The following is a 15,972-nucleotide window of genomic DNA, read 5'->3' on the forward strand; positions in this document are numbered from 1 at the left end:
GTATTTAATTATAGCAATAACACTGTAAATGGATTCAAATAAAGATACTTTATAGTGGTGAAAGAAATTATTTTTTTACAGCTTTATAAAAAGTACAATATTCAAATAATAATGTGAAATATTTGACAAAATAAATACAATACAACTAACACAAAACTTGATTATAAACAACATTTTTAGTTTCACCTCCAGGAGCAAGAACACATACATTCTTGGGTGAACCCACCCTTGATCAAGCAACATAGAGTTGTCCATGGGAAAAACAGGGGGATCTTAAATCCACTCCACAGTATGTAATAGTCTGTCCTTGTGATTTGTTGATTGTGATAGAGAAAGCAAGTCTCACTGGAATTTGCTATCTCTTAAACTGAAAAGGAAGATCTGTTGGAATAAGTGGTATCCGCGGGATAAATACGGTTTCACCTTGTCCCTTTCCGGTTAAGATAGTCGCTTCAATTACATTGGACAGTAACCTCTTTACACAAAGCCTTGTGCCATTGCAAAGTTTTGGTGGGTCAAGGTTGCTAAGTAAAATAACTGGAGATCCCACAGCTTTTTACATTTTTTCCATTGACATGAATGGGTGAAATCTGATTTTCTGTTTGTAGCTCCGCCCACGTGTGCAGGTGGGCCGCGAGACCCCCAGAACATATCACCCCAGGTAGTGAGGGATCTGCATATCAAGTTTCGTTCAAATCGGTCCCACAGCTTTTTACATTTTTCCCATTGACTTGAATGGGTGAAATCAGATTTTCTGTTTGTAGCTCCGCCCATGTGTGCAGGTGGGCCGCGAGACCCCCAGAACATATCACCCCAGGTAGTGAGGGATCTGCATACCAAGTTTCGTTCAAATCGGTCCCACAGCTTTTTACATTTTTTCCATTGACTTGAATGGGTGAAATCAGATTTTCTGTTTGTAGCTCCGTCCACGTGTGCAGGTGGGCCGCGAGACCCCCAGAACATATCACCCCAGGTAGTGAGGGATCTGCATACCAAGTTTCGTTCAAATCGGTCCCACAGCCTTTTACATTTTTTCCATTGACTTGAATGGGTGAAATCTGATTTTCTGTTTGTAGCTCCGCCCACGTGTGCAGGTGGGCAGCGAGACCCCCAGAACATATCATCCCAGGTAGTGAGGGATCTGCATACCAAGTTTCGTTCAAATCGGTCAAGCCGTTTTTGAATTACTGTGAGAATGGCAGCTTTTTCCATTTTTTCCATTGACATGAATGGGTGAAATCTGATTTTCTGTTTGTAGCTCCGCCCACGTGTGCAGGTGGGCCGCGAGACCCCCAGAACATATCATCCCAGGTAGTGAGGGATCTGCATACCAAGTTTCGTTCAAATCGGTCAAGCCGTGAGAATGGCAGCTTTTTACATTTTTTCCATTGACATGAATGGGTGAAATTTGATTTTCTGTTTGTAGCTCCGCCCACGTGTGCAGGTGGGTCGCGAGACCCCCAGAACATATCACCCCAGGTAGTGAGGGATCTGCATACCAAGTTTAGTTCAAATCGGTCAAGCCGTTTTTGAATTACTGTGAGAATGGCAGCTTTTTACATTTTTTCCATTGACATGAATGGGTGAAATTTGATTTTCTGTTTGTAGCTCCGCCCACGTGTGCAGGTGGGCCGCGAGACCCCCAGAACATATCACCCCAGGTAGTGAGGGATCTGCATACCAAGTTTAGTTCAAATCGGTCAAGCCGTTTTTGAATTACTGTAAGAATGGCAGCTTTTTCCATTTTTTCCATTGACATGAATTGGTGAAATCTGATTTTCTGTTTGTAGCTCCGCCCACGTGTGCAGGTGGTCCGCGAGACCCCCAGAACATATCATCCCAGGTAGTGAGGGATCTGCATACCAAGTTTCGTTCAAATCGGTCAAGCCGTTTTTGAATTACTGTAAGAATGGCAGCTTTTTCCATTTTTTCCATTGACATGAATGGGTGAAATCTGATTTTCTGTTTGTAGCTCCGCCCACGTGTGCAGGTGGGCCGCGAGACCCCCAGAACATATCATCCCAGGTAGTGAGGGATCTGCATACCAAGTTTCGTTCAAATCGGTCAAGCCGTGAGAATGGCAGCTTTTTACATTTTTTCCATTGACATGAATGGGTGAAATTTGATTTTCTGTTTGTAGCTCCGCCCACGTGTGCAGGTGGGCCGCGAGACCCCCAGAACATATCACCCCAGGTAGTGAGGGATCTGCATACCAAGTTTAGTTCAAATCGGTCAAGCCGTTTTTGAATTACTGTGAGAATGGCAGCTTTTTACATTTTTTCCATTGACATGAATGGGTGAAATTTGATTTTCTGTTTGTAGCTCCGCCCACGTGTGCAGGTGGGCCGCGAGACCCCCAGAACATATCACCCCAGGTAGTGAGGGATCTGCATACCAAGTTTAGTTCAAATCGGTCAAGCCGTTTTTGAATTACTGTAAGAATGGCAGCTTTTTCCATTTTTTCCATTGACATGAATTGGTGAAATCTGATTTTCTGTTTGTAGCTCCGCCCACGTGTGCAGGTGGTCCGCGAGACCCCCAGAACATATCATCCCAGGTAGTGAGGGATCTGCATACCAAGTTTCGTTCAAATCGGTCAAGCCGTTTTTGAATTACTGTAAGAATGGCAGCTTTTTCCATTTTTTCCATTGACATGAATGGGTGAAATCTGATTTTCTGTTTGTAGCTCCGCCCACGTGTGCAGGTGGGCCGCGAGACCCCCAGAACATATCATCCCAGGTAGTGAGGGATCTGCATACCAAGTTTCGTTCAAATCGGTCAAGCCGTTTTTGAATTACTGTGAGAATGGCAGCTTTTTACATTTTTTCCATTGACATGAATGGGTGAAATTTGATTTTCTGTTTGTAGCTCCGCCCACGTGTGCAGGTGGGCCGCGAGACCCCCAGAACATATCACCCCAGGTAGTGAGGGATCTGCATACCAAGTTTAGTTCAAATCGGTCAAGCCGTTTTTGAATTACTGTAAGAATGGCAGCTTTTTCCATTTTTTCCATTGACATGAATGGGTGAAATCTGATTTTCTGTTTGTAGCTCCGCCCACGTGTGCAGGTGGGCCGCGAGACCCCCAGAACATATCATCCCAGGTAGTGAGGGATCTGCATACCAAGTTTCGTTCAAATCGGTCAAGCCGTTTTTGAATTACTGTGAGAATGGCTGCTTTTTACATTTTTTCCATTGACATGAATGGGTGAAATCTGATTTTCTGTTTGTAGCTCCGCCCACGTGTGCAGGTGGGCCGCGAGACCCCCAGAACATATCACCCCAGGTAGTGAGGGATCTGCATACCAAGTTGCGTTCAAATCGGTCAAGCCGTTTTTGAATTACTGTGAGAATGGCAGCTTTTTACATTTTTTCCATTGACATGAATGGGTGAAATCTGATGTTCTGTTTGTAACTCCGCCCACGTATGCAGGTGGGCCGCGAGACCCCCAGAACATATCACCCCAGGTAGTGAGGGATCTGCATACCAAGTTGCGTTCAAATCGGTCAAGCCGTTTTTGAATTACTGTGAGAATGGCAGCTTTTTACATTTTTTCCATTGACATGAATGGGTGAAATCTGATGTTCTGTTTGTAGCTCCGCCCACGTGTGCAGGTGGGCCGCGAGACCCCCAGAACATATCACCCCAGGTAGTGAGGGATCTGCATACCAAGTTTCGTTCAAAGCGGTCAAGCCGTTTTTGAATTACTGTGAGAATGGCAGCTTTTTACATTTTTTCCATTGACATGAATGGGTGAAATCTGATTTTCTGTTTGTAGCTCCGCCCACGTGTGCAGGTGGGCTGCGAGACCCCCAGAACATATCACCCCAGGTAGTGAGGGATCTGCATACCAAGTTTAGTTCAAATCGGTCAAGCCGTTTTTGAATTACTGTGAGAATGGCAGCTTTTTACATTTTTTCCATTGACATGAATGGGTGAAATGTGATTTTCTGTTTATAGCTCCGCCCACGTGTGCAGGTGGGCCGCGAGACCCCCAGAACATATCACCCCAGGTAGTGAGGGATCTGCATACCAAGTTTCGTTCAAATTGGTCAAGCCGTTTTTGAATTACTGTGAGAATGGCAGCTTTTTCCATTTTTTCCATTGACATGAATGGGTGAAATCTGATTTTCTGTTTGTAGCTCCGCCCACGTGTTCAGGTGGGCCGCGAGACCCCCAGAACATATCATCCCAGGTAGTGAGGGATCTGCATACCAAGTTTCGTTCAAATCGGTCAAGCCGTTTTTGCGTGATCGCGGCAGATACACACACACATACATACACACATACATACCTCCGATTTTATATATATATATAGATAAAGAGTTTTACCTCATGCACAATTGTCATTTCTTTAATAAGACATTAACTATTTTTTCTGAGGCCCTCCAAGTACCGACAAATCCAAAATGTGGCCCTGCAAAGGGTTTGAGTTGGAGACCACTGAGCTAGCACGTAAAGTCCATGTAGAGATTTTGTTGCAGTCCTGTTTGTTTTGTTTTCTCACCAGGTCGTGTGTTGGTGTTTTAGGGTCTGGTGTAATATTTGATTGTGCTTCCTTCTCGTGGATAAGGTACTCGGCCATTTGAGACCTAGGAATTAGTGCTATTAAAGTGGCACAGTGAGGTTCTATGCGTGTTTTTGCGTGTTTGTGCAGTGTTTTTCAGTGGAAGCTGTGGCATAGTGAGGGTGAGAGGTGGCCGGGGAATGGTAGCGCCCCTCCCCCACCCATTTCTCCACCTCCCTGCTCCTTCCCCGCCCCCACCTTCCCTTTGCTTGTAACCTCTGTAACTTCCCCAGCGCCAACAGCATCACCAACTTGCTGCCTGCGCTGGCGTTGGCTGTCTCTCTGACGTCATTTCCTAGGCGCAGAACTAACATCGGAGGGAGAGCCGGCGCTAGCGTGAGCAAAAGGTTGGAGTTGCCGCTCGCATTGGCGATGAGCTAGAGGTACGGTGTGTGGGGGGGGGAGAGAAGTGAAGGCAGGGGGTGGTGAAGAGGAGAGGTGTCAGCACCCCCACCGAGACGGAGCTAGGGGCGGACTGCCCCATCCCCCCTAACTCCACCACTGAGTGGAAGGACTGAGTGTTGGTCTTACTGAGGGGACATGAAGATTTCTTTATAACGTCAGACGGTGTGTGTGAAAAAAATCCTGAAACACTGGGCCGTTTTTTTTCTGCTGAGATGGCAACCCTGGCGCTGACTCTTGGTTGTAGAGCAGGGTCTTGGTCTCTCAAACTGTGTGCCCCGGCGCAGTGGTGCGCCCCAAAGAGATTCTAGAATTTTTCTTTATTTTTGAAAATCCCCTTCATAAGCATACACTAGAATAGATGACATGTGCATCATAGAAACATGATGGCAGGTAAAGGCCTAGTGGCCCATCTAGTCTGCCCACCCGCAGTAACCATTACCACAAAAGTCTGTCAGTGTTATGAGCATCGGGGTGTCTAAGGATATAACTGCCCAGACAAGTGCATTCAAAACTAAGCACATCCGTTGCGTACCCAAACATAGCTAAAAGAACTTTAAATAAATAACTCTCAAATTTAATTTTTTTGGGTGGTTTTGCAATTTTATAATTTCAATGATAATGTGCCACAAAGAAACGTTTGCTCTGTTGAGTGTGCCAGAGCTAAAGAAGTTTGAGAGACACTGTTGTAGAGGGATGGGGCGGCGGAAGGATGCAACGGTAGAGGTGGAAAGAGACGCGGAAAAGGGCAGGCGTCGGGTTTTTTTCCTCTGTCGAAAAGTTGGCAACCACATCCATTGACAGCGGGAGATGCACCAATAGGACGACACGTCCGACTGCCGTGGGGACGAGCCTTGTGATCGGAGCTGCAAAACCTCACAGGTCTTATTGCGGGATTGGTCCTTCAGCATTGGCTCATCCTCTGATGTCACTTCCTGGGCCCAGGCCTATGTTGGGGTTGCTCGCACCGCGAACGTTAACAGAGGTACGGGGGGAAGGGAAGGGGCACGTGATGCAAGAGGGGCGGGTAAGGAGCGGATGGGGGTGGAGGGGTAGAGAATAAGGCGGGGGGAGAGGGTGCCACCCCCCCTCCGGTGCCTCTCACCCTAACTTACGCCACTGTATGTAAACCCAGGCAGTCATTCTGAATTGCCTTAGTTTGCGTTAACCTCGAAGCGCTTTGCCTCACCGTTAAAGTCATGACTTAGGCCCTCTTTTACAAAGGTGCACTAGGTGTTTTAGCGCTTGTAAAAGCAGGGGTTAGTGCTTGGGAGAACCAAAGCGAGTAGCCTGCACCGAGAGTGAATGCTTTTGTTTCATGTTCACCCACCGTTCTTGCCATTAGTGACTTCATTTTATATGCAAATAATGCTCTCAGCACTGAATATTTTTCAGCATGGAGCACAACTGCTTAATTAGCTAAACCCGTCATGCAGAACCAAAAAAAAAAGTTGGGTTTTATGAGGATAAATCCATTTTTGATGGGGGCGGGGCGGTTTTTGTTCACACACAGTAGACTTTTCATTATTTAAGCTTGTCGGTTCCTTATGTCATCCTTCTGGCATCTTTACAATAATATGGGGCCGGGCTGAAAAAAAAGATCTCTCCTATAGGACAGATGTCTCCTTTCTTTCTTTTTTTTTTTTAAGATAGACGTTGTGTCTTTTCATTAATTTTCTCTCCGCACTGATGCAAGGAAGGAATCGACTGGAGGGAAATTTGCATCACGGTGAAAGGTAGCTGAAAAGGAGAGGGTGGTGGTGGATGCCTGGAATGTCCTCCCGAGGGAGGTGGTGGGGAGGAAAACGGTGACGGAATTAAAGAAAAAGCCTGGAATGAACACAGAGGATCTCTAATTGGAATGTGGATGGGCAAACTTTCACGGTCTGAATCCCGCAAAAGAGATGGTTAAGATAAGCTGGCGCGAGATTCAAATTTCCACCGCAGCTCCAGTAGTTGGAACCTAAGGGACGGTACCAGGTAGACTTAAGGTTTCTGGCCCAGAAGAAACAAAGAAATAAAAAAGGCAATTTAGTCATAAAATTGTAATGAATGTAGTTACAGGGCAGACTGGATGGACCATTCAGGTCTTTATCTGCTGTCATTCATTATATGTTACTATGTCGGAGTAAATATAGTATTTTAAGACCTGACATTCAGCTGGTGGCAATCAATATTTTGCTGACCGCCAGCAGTGGCTTTATAACCAGAAATTCAATGACGGACCATGTCTGGGCCTGGCTTAGGAAACTATAGCTGGCAAAGTGCAATGTTCGGCACTTATCTGGTTATGAAGAAGGATGACCATTGACGTTTTCATATACAGTCCTCCCCCGATATTCGCAGGGGTTCCGTTCCAGGAAATATGGTTTGTTCCGTTCCCCGCAAATATGGGAGACAGGAGAAGGCCGCCGGAGCGCCGGCAAGTGAAGGAAATCACTCGCGGCATGCTCCGACCACCTCTTCCTGTACTAAAGTCGGGCCTCACCAATCGGAAGCTGCGGGTCAAAGCTGCTCCTGATTGGTGAGGCCCAACTTTAGGAAGAGGCGGGCGGAGCGGGTGAAGGAGTGATTTCCTTCACTCACCGGCGCTCCGGCTGCCCTCTCCTGCCCGGTCATTCGCGGATGGAAAATACCGCGAATGACCGGGACCGTGAATCGCGGACCGCGAATTCGCGGGGGAGCACTGTATATATATTTTTTTTACACTCACATAGGGGTCCTTTTACTAAGGTGCGCTAAACGATTAGCGCGCGCTAAACGCTAATGCGTCCAGAGACGAACATGAACGCATTAGCATTTAGCGCGCGCTAATTCGATTAGCGCACCTTAGTAAAAGAGGGCCTTAGTGTGCACTAATCGATTTAGCGCGCGCTAAAAGCTAAGGTGCCCATTAAATTCTAGGTGACGGGACAAAAGCGCGCGAGACTTCAGCGCAGCGACATTGGAGCGCAGGCAATTCAGCGCAAGACCCCAGCGCGCCGCCGACAAACTTACTTTTAAAGAGCTCCGACGGGGGGTGTGGGAGGGAACCCCCCACTTTACTTCATAGTCTTCGCGCTGCCGTTAGGGGGGGTGCAACACCCCCCCCCCATTATAGAGAAAACTTAACTTTTTCCAAAAAAATCGGGAAAAAGTTAAGTTTACTCTATAATGGAGGATTCCAACCTCCCCCCCCCCCATTGGCAGTGCAAAGAGTATGAAGTAAACTCGGGGGTTCCCCACTCACACCCCGCAACAGAGCTCTTTAAAAGTAAGCTTTTCAGCGGCGCGCTGGGGTCTCGCGCTGAATTGTCTGCGCTCCAATGTCGGCACGCTGAAGTCTCGCACGCGAATGACTATGAACCAAATTAGCATTTAGCACCTTAGCAAAAGGGCCTCATAGTCTTTCATTCATTATTCTTTCTCCTTGCTTCTCACTCATTCGCATAGCTAGCCACTTCATCCATTTTCATTTTTTATTCACTTCTGGTATCAGTCACTGTTCGCTGCACGATATCTCTCTCTTTCAATAAGTCGCCGCTTTCTGATTATGCCACTTCTGTTATTATCTACATAATTTTATTTATTTTATTTTTTTTTTATCTTTTAATATCTCTTCATACCTTCCTTTTTTCACATAATCATCTAAGGGAAGATAGGATTGACATCTACAAAATCCTGAGTGGAGTAGAACGGGTAGAAGCGGATCGATTTTTCACTCCGTCAAAAATTACGAAGACTAGAGGACACTCGATGAAGTTACAGGGAAATACTCGTAAAACCAATAGGAGGAAATTTTTTTTTTCACTCAGAGAATAAGCTCTGGAGCTCTGGAACTTGTTGCCAGAGGATGTGGTAAGAGTAGATAACGTAGCTGGTTTTAAGAAAGGTTTGGACAAGTTCCTGGAGGAAAAGTCCATAGTCTGTTATTGAGAAAGACACAGGGGAAGCCACTGCTTACCCTGTATCTGTAGCATGGAATATTGCTACTCCTTGGGTTTTGGCCATGTACTAGTGACCTGGATTGGCCACCGTGAGAAAGGGCTACTGGGCTAGATGGACCATTGATCTGACTGGCTGTTCTTATGCTCTTATGTGTGCCAAGTATAGGACAATCAAGCCATTGCGACATCACTGATGAGGTTGGCTCTGAGGCACTGTGGAATGAGGCATTATGACATCACAATCTCAGCTCTGGAATGTTGCTTTCATTGGGGTTCCGGAATCTTGCTATTCTTTGAGATGCTGGAATGTTGCTACTCTTTGGGTTTTGGCCAGGTAATAGGGACCTGGATTGACCACCGTGAGAACGGGCTACTGGACTTGATGGACCATTGGTCTGACCCAGGAAGGCTATTCTTATGTTCTTAATTTGTATTATTTGTCTTATTTACTGGTCACGATACATCTGTTTGCTTTCTCATTCGGTTACTCATTCCTGGTTGCGACGTTTCCTCTATTTAGTTCGCCTGTAGTTGACGCATATTTGTTTGCCTACCCTGGTTTCTCTGCGGTGGCTTCTTGTGGAGTTACATTTTTTTTCTTTTTGTGGTCAGTGTTTGCTTTTATCTTTTCCTCCTATTTTTAAGCAACAATTGTTTTCTGTGTACGTATAGGTTTTACATTTTTTGTCTTGGGACATAAATGACGTTTTCTATCCAGTTTAAGGTGCATGTCCAATTGGTTATACTGTGTTGCTCTAGAGCAGGGGTCTCGAGTACGGCCCGGGGGCCACATTCGACCCACGATATGATTTTATCTGGCCCGCAGAAGAATTGTGCAGAAATGCACCAATTGGACTAATTTTCCAATGAGAATCCACCCAAAAAAGCCCCACGTGGTGTCGATAGATTTCAAATGCATTAATTAAAATGCTGTTCCAAATATATTGATATTCCATATTATGTTAATATTAATATTATTCACCACTTTATTTAATACTGAATCGTAATTGTATACTTCGCGGTATTTCTTCGTACTTGTTCAGTCTCGATCGACAATGTCAGTTTGCGACGTTGTATGTAGCTCTGGCGCTGTGACTAATCTTTAAATTGAAGGGCAGAGAGAGAGAGTAGAGAGGGACAGATTCTTCAAACTTTCGAAAAATAAAAGAACAAGAGGGCATTCGGAAAATTTGAAAGGGGACAGATTCAAAACGAATGCTAGGAAGTTCTTCTTTACCCAACGTGTGGTGGACACCTGGAATGCGCTTCCAGAGAGCGTAATAGGGCAGAGTACGGTACTGGGGTTCAAGAAAGGATTGGACAATTTCCTGCTGGAAAAGGGGATAGAGGGGTATAGATAGAGGATTACTGCACAGGTCCTGGACCTGTTGGGCCGCCGCGTGAGCGGACTGCTGGGCACGATGGACCTCAGGTCTGACCCAGCAGAGGCATTGCTTATGTTCTTATGGAAGTTCGTTACTAGTCGTTGTGGTTAATTGTCCATAAGAATAAGAATAAGAAATAGAAAGTTGCAGTGGTGCAGTGCAATATTCAATTTGTAATTGCATAAATTTATATTTAAAGGTCCGTATTCACTTATTCACAAAGAGGTCCTTTTACTAAGGCGCGCTAATGGATGTAGCACACGCTAACCGATTTAGAATATAATGGGCGCCTTAGTAGTGCGTGCTAAATTGGTTATCGCATCTTAGTAAAAGGACCCCATATTTGCTTTATGGAGTACTCGTGATTTTAATCATTTCGTAATTATTTATTAATTTATTCGCTTTTACACTTTTAACCTGGATGGGAAAAAGAAAGACACACTACCGCCTCCTCTTGAGCAGGCGATAGTTTTTGGCCAGCGCGGGGGTTAAGCGCGCGATGAAAAGTCACGTGCGTGAACCCCGCTAGCGCGGCTTGATAAAAGGAGCCCTTAATCTCACATACTCTGTAATTCGTTTATAAAATTTTCTCCTTTCAATAAAACTCATATTTCTAGAGTTTTTTTTTGTTTGTTTTTTTTTAACCTGCTGAAAAGTGCTGAAGTACCCAATGTGGCCATCATACACTAACCGGCAATTTTAAGTGCCGACCAACCATGTTTAGCGGCTAAATCAGGCCGCGCAAAAAGCAGATCTATCTGTGGCCGCTATAACGTAACTGGCCAAAGCATAAAATCAACATATCCAGCTAAGCTTCAGCCTTCCATAAATAAACTGGATATTCAGTGCCGGCCCAGCACTGAATAAAGGCTGTCGACGCTGACTATAGGAGTTAGCTGGCCTGCCTCCCACGCTCTGAATATCAGCCCTTTACTGTTTAATGCACTTTGGCTCAAAGTTACTTGGATAACTCTAACCAGGTAAACAGTTTTCCTAAAGTAATCCAAACCACTGTGTCCAGATGACTTTCAAAGATGTTTAGTAAGCACAGCTTCAGGATAGCTGTTCATAAAGTTGCTCACGAGAAGCTCCTGAGAAAATTAAAGTGTCAAAGTTCAGTTGTGGATTAAGAATTGGTTTATCGGATAGAAAACAGAGGGTAGGGTTAAATGGTCATTTTTCTCAATGGAGGAGAGTAAATAGTGGAGTGCCTCAGGGGTCTGTACTATTTAAATTATTTATAAATGATCTGGCGATTGGAACGACGAGTGAGGTGATTAAATTTGCAGATGACGCTAAACTGTTCAAAGTTGTTAAAACGATTGTGAAAAATTGCAGGCGGACCTTAGGAAACTGGAAGACTGGGCATCCAAAAGACAGATACAGTTTAATGTGGACAAATGCAAAGTGATGCACATTGGGAAGAATAACCTGAATCACAGTTACCGGATGCTAGGGTCCACCTTGGGGATTAGCGCCCAAAAAAGGATCTGGGTATCATTGTAGACAATACTATGAAACCTTCTGCCCAATGTGCTGTGGCGGCCAAAAAAACAAACAGGATGCTGGGAATTTTTTAAAAAGGGATGGTTAACAAGACTAAGAATATTATAATGCCCCTCTATCACTTCATGGTGAGACTTCATCTGGAGTATTGCGTTCAGTTCTGGTCTCCTTATCTCAAGGAGACAGATACACCCCACAGAAACTACCAGTTCTTCTCAACTTCTCTTGAATTCACCAATGATCTTCTACTGTAACCCACCTTTTATATCTCTTTTGTAATCCGCCTTGAACCGCAAGGTAATGGCGGAATAGAAATCTCTAATGTAATGTAATAGTAGCGCTAGAAAAGGTTCAAAGAAGAGCGACCAAGATGGTAAAGGGGATGGAACTCCTCTCATATGAGGAAAGACTAAAACAATTAGGGCTCTTCAGCTTGGAAAAGAGACGGCTGAGGAGAGATATGACTGAAGTCTACAAAATCCTGAGTGGAGTAGAACGGATACAAGTGGATCGATTTTTCACTCCGTCAAAAAATTACAAAGACTAGGGGACACTCAATGAAATTACAAGGAAATACTTTTAAAATCAATAGGAGGAAATTTTTTTCACTCAGAGAATTGTTAAACTCTGGATTTGGAACGCGTTGCCAGAGGATATGGTAAGAGCAGATAGCGTAGCTGGTTTTAAGAAAGGTTTGGACTAGTTCCTGGAGGAAAAGTCCATAGTCTGTTATTGAGAAAGACATGGGGAAGCCACTGCTTGCCCTGTATTGGTAGCATGGAATGTTGCTATTCCTTGGGTTTTGGCCAGGTACTAGGGACCTGGATTGGTCACCGTGAGAACGGGCTACTGGGCTTGATGGACCCAGTAAGGCTATTCTTATATTCTTAACTGTGCCCAGAGTTCAACGATGGACCATTCGGGTCTTTATCTGCTGTCATCTACTATGTTACTATCTCATCTTTTGGCACTATCTCTCATCAAAATTAGAGAATGACATGGGAACAAATTTTTCCCCATCCCTGTGGGAACTCATTTTCCCATCTCCTCCCAGTGAGTTCTTTTTCTGTCCCTGCCCCATTTCTGTAAGCTCTCTCCTCATCTGCACAAGCCTCAAACACTTTAAAATCATAAGTGTTCAAGGTTTGTGTAGTTAAGGCAGAGCTTACAGGAATGGGGCAAGAACGGGGACAGTGACAAAACTTGTGGGGATAGGGGAAATTGAGTTCCTGCTGGAAGGGGAATAATTTGCCTCCGTGTCAGTCTCGGATTAAAAGCAGTAAATTGGCAGGATAAAGCTGAAGACAATCTAATTTAGCATGGAAACACAAAAAAAACAAATAAGCCAAAAATTGTAAATGGACAGTTGTGTAGGAAGAGCAGACAGAGGAATAAAATTTTGGATGCCAGAAAATATTGGTGAAGAATAAAAAAGGCTGAAATAAATGAGAAAAAAAAGCAGTAAAGGACACAAGGAATAATATGAGTGTTTTTAATTAGAAGAAAGCATTCAGTTAACTCAGCTGGAGCAGTGGAAAGGAAACAGATCCAATCAAAGAGATAACGGATTAATTATTCAGGAATGGACTGCATTTTTTTTTTTTTTTTTTTTAAATCAGGGCTCATTAAGCAATAGATGGTCCATAAGCAGACCACCACCCATATCTAAAGGGCACAGTGCAAGGTGACCTCCATACCACATGGAGTTCTAGCTGCATAGCTGTTGTCTAAACTCAAGCGATTTAATTTCATAATGACATTGTTGATGAAGGCAAAGTATAATGGGCTCAAAGGAAGTAAGGAAGCAGAACGGATATACAGGGTGCCCACAAAAACACTCCTTGATTTGAAATGGTTCCAAAACCAAAATTTATTGGAATATTATTTCACCTTTGAGGCTACAGTTTCATCAACTCATAAAGATTCAGATGGTTATCTGTTGATTACAAACACTCGATGGGTGCCCCACCTGTTACTTGGCAAACATCGATGCGATGATCGAGCTCGGACCAGACTCTCCGAAGCATATCCGGCGTGATCGTGTTTGTAGCGTCAGTGATGCGTTCCTGCAGATCATCCATAGTTACGGGCAATGGAGGTACGTACCCCCAAAAGGAAAAAGTCACAAACAATAATGTCCGGTGATCTTGGGGGGCCAGTTGAGGAACACCTGGTCACTTTTCATTGTCTGAAGGTTGTAACTTCTGCACCAGTAGCAGCTTGTAAGGGTGAAAGTGCAAGCAATTGTGTAAGTTCTTGCTAACCGTGCTTTTTTTTTTTACAAACATAGTTCGATAAGTTTTGCCTTTTGAGGCCAGGGTTTGATTTAAATTTGGGACGCTCTGTTATAAAGTCGTTTGTGGTCAGGTACCTGGTTATTTACTAGAACAAGTTACATTTTTAAAGGCGGTTCGTCCACTAAGCATAACTCCATTGTTTGTGTTCCCTCCAGTGCGAGGATGTCTTTACAAGAAGTTTTTGTATCGAACAATTGCATATCAGGCTGCCAGCTGGGATTCGGAACTGCGTATTTTGTTTGCTGCTTCGATTTCATATATAAGAACATAAGAAGTTGCCCCCGCTGAGTCAGACCAGAGGTCCATCCTGCCCAGTGGTCCGCTCCCGCGGCGGTCCATCAGGCCTAGTGCCTGAACAGTGATCCCTGATTAATTTACCTCTAATCCCATCCCTATAATCTACCTCTACTCTTATCTGTACTCCCTCAATCCCTTTGTCTTCCAAGTACCTATCCAAAGCTTCTTTGAACCCCTGTAGCGTGCTCCTGTTTATCACATCCTCTGGTAGCACGTTCCATGTATCCACCACCCTCTGTGTGAAAAAGAACTTCCTGGCGTTTGTTCTAAACCTCTCCCCTTTCAGTTTCTCTGAATGTCCCCTTGTACTTGTTGATCCCCTTAATTTGAAAAATCTGTCCCTGTCTATTTTTTCTATGCCCTTCATGATCTTGAAGGTTTCTATCATGTCTCCTCTAAGTCTTCGCTTTTCCAGGGAGAACAGCCCTAGCCTTTTCAGTCTGTCAGTATATGAGAGGTCCTCCATACCCTTTATTAGCTTAGTTGCTCTTCTTTGCACTTCTGAAAACTATTAAAGACATCACTTTTTGTAAAATTCTTAGGGAAGTAAGGAAGATGATGCTTCTCTTGTATTTCACTGTGACGTACAGCCTCTTGATGACGTAAACCGCATCGATCTGGAAGGTATTGCGGTCTGGAAATGTGTTTTCATATAACGCAGTGTGTCGCAAACTTCACGGCCAGCGGCACATTAAATGGTAGTACCCCGGCCGGAAGGCACCCGGAAGCGCGTGGTCGTTGACGCGCTGATGTCAGGCACATGCGTGACGTCCTTGCGTCGAAATCCGCTCATGCATGGAGGCCCTTCTGGCCGCTTCAGTGGAGGGATCCGGGAGGAGGGGAGGTACGGAGAAAGGAGGAGAGACGCCGGCGAGGAGGAGAGTCATCCGTGCTGGCTGACTGCGTACAGGATGTGCCTCTGGCTGTGAGAGGCATATCCTGAGCAGTCAGCCGGCGCGGATGACTCTCCTCCTCGCCAGTTTGTTGCGCACACCTGAAATCTCAGTTTGCAATACACTGATGTCATGCAATATAATGAGCACCCTTTATTCTCTGCTTTCTGAAGTTCACCCCTTTCTATTTCAATACAGCATTCAGCTTTTATTGTGTTGCATACTGTGAGCCCTCCAAATCCGCGGTTTCAGTATCCGCGGATTCGGTTATTCGCACTTTATTATTTTTTTAAAATAAAGCTGCATTCCAGACCTTCCCCACCTCCCTCCCGGCATCCCAGGCCTTACCTGGTTGTCTAGTGGGCTTTCGGGGCAGGAGCGATCTTCCTACGCTCCTGCCCCATGCAGATCACTCACAGCAAATGGCTGCGGGGAGTTCCCGTTGCAGTCTCGAGAGACTACGGGAACTCATGGCAGCGTCGGAAGATCGCTCCTGCCCCGAAAGCCCGCTAGACAACCAGGTAAGGCCTGGGATGCCGGGAGGGAGGGAGGCGGGGGAGGGGCAGAGCCGGCCTGAAAAAAAGTCAAAACATAGCATTACGATTCTGCAACTTGGCACTTTGCAAAATAAAAACCCTCTTTTCAGCTAGAGCGGCAAAATAACACTCAGAATTTTACGAAGCTGGTTAGGTTGAGAAC

The 15,972-nt window shown here is 45.0% G+C and overlaps 1 protein-coding gene across 8 annotated transcripts in view; it reads left to right on the plus strand.

Annotated features, from left to right (window-relative positions):
* The window catches only part of HTR1E (5-hydroxytryptamine receptor 1E), a 148,217-nt gene that overhangs the window by 114,426 nt on the left and 17,819 nt on the right, over positions 1-15,972 (plus strand). The gene's annotated exons all lie outside the window — the stretch shown is intronic.

The sequence above is a fragment of the Geotrypetes seraphini genome, chromosome 3 (genome assembly GCF_902459505.1).
Source record: "Geotrypetes seraphini chromosome 3, aGeoSer1.1, whole genome shotgun sequence".
Lineage (NCBI taxonomy): Eukaryota > Metazoa > Chordata > Amphibia > Gymnophiona > Dermophiidae > Geotrypetes > Geotrypetes seraphini.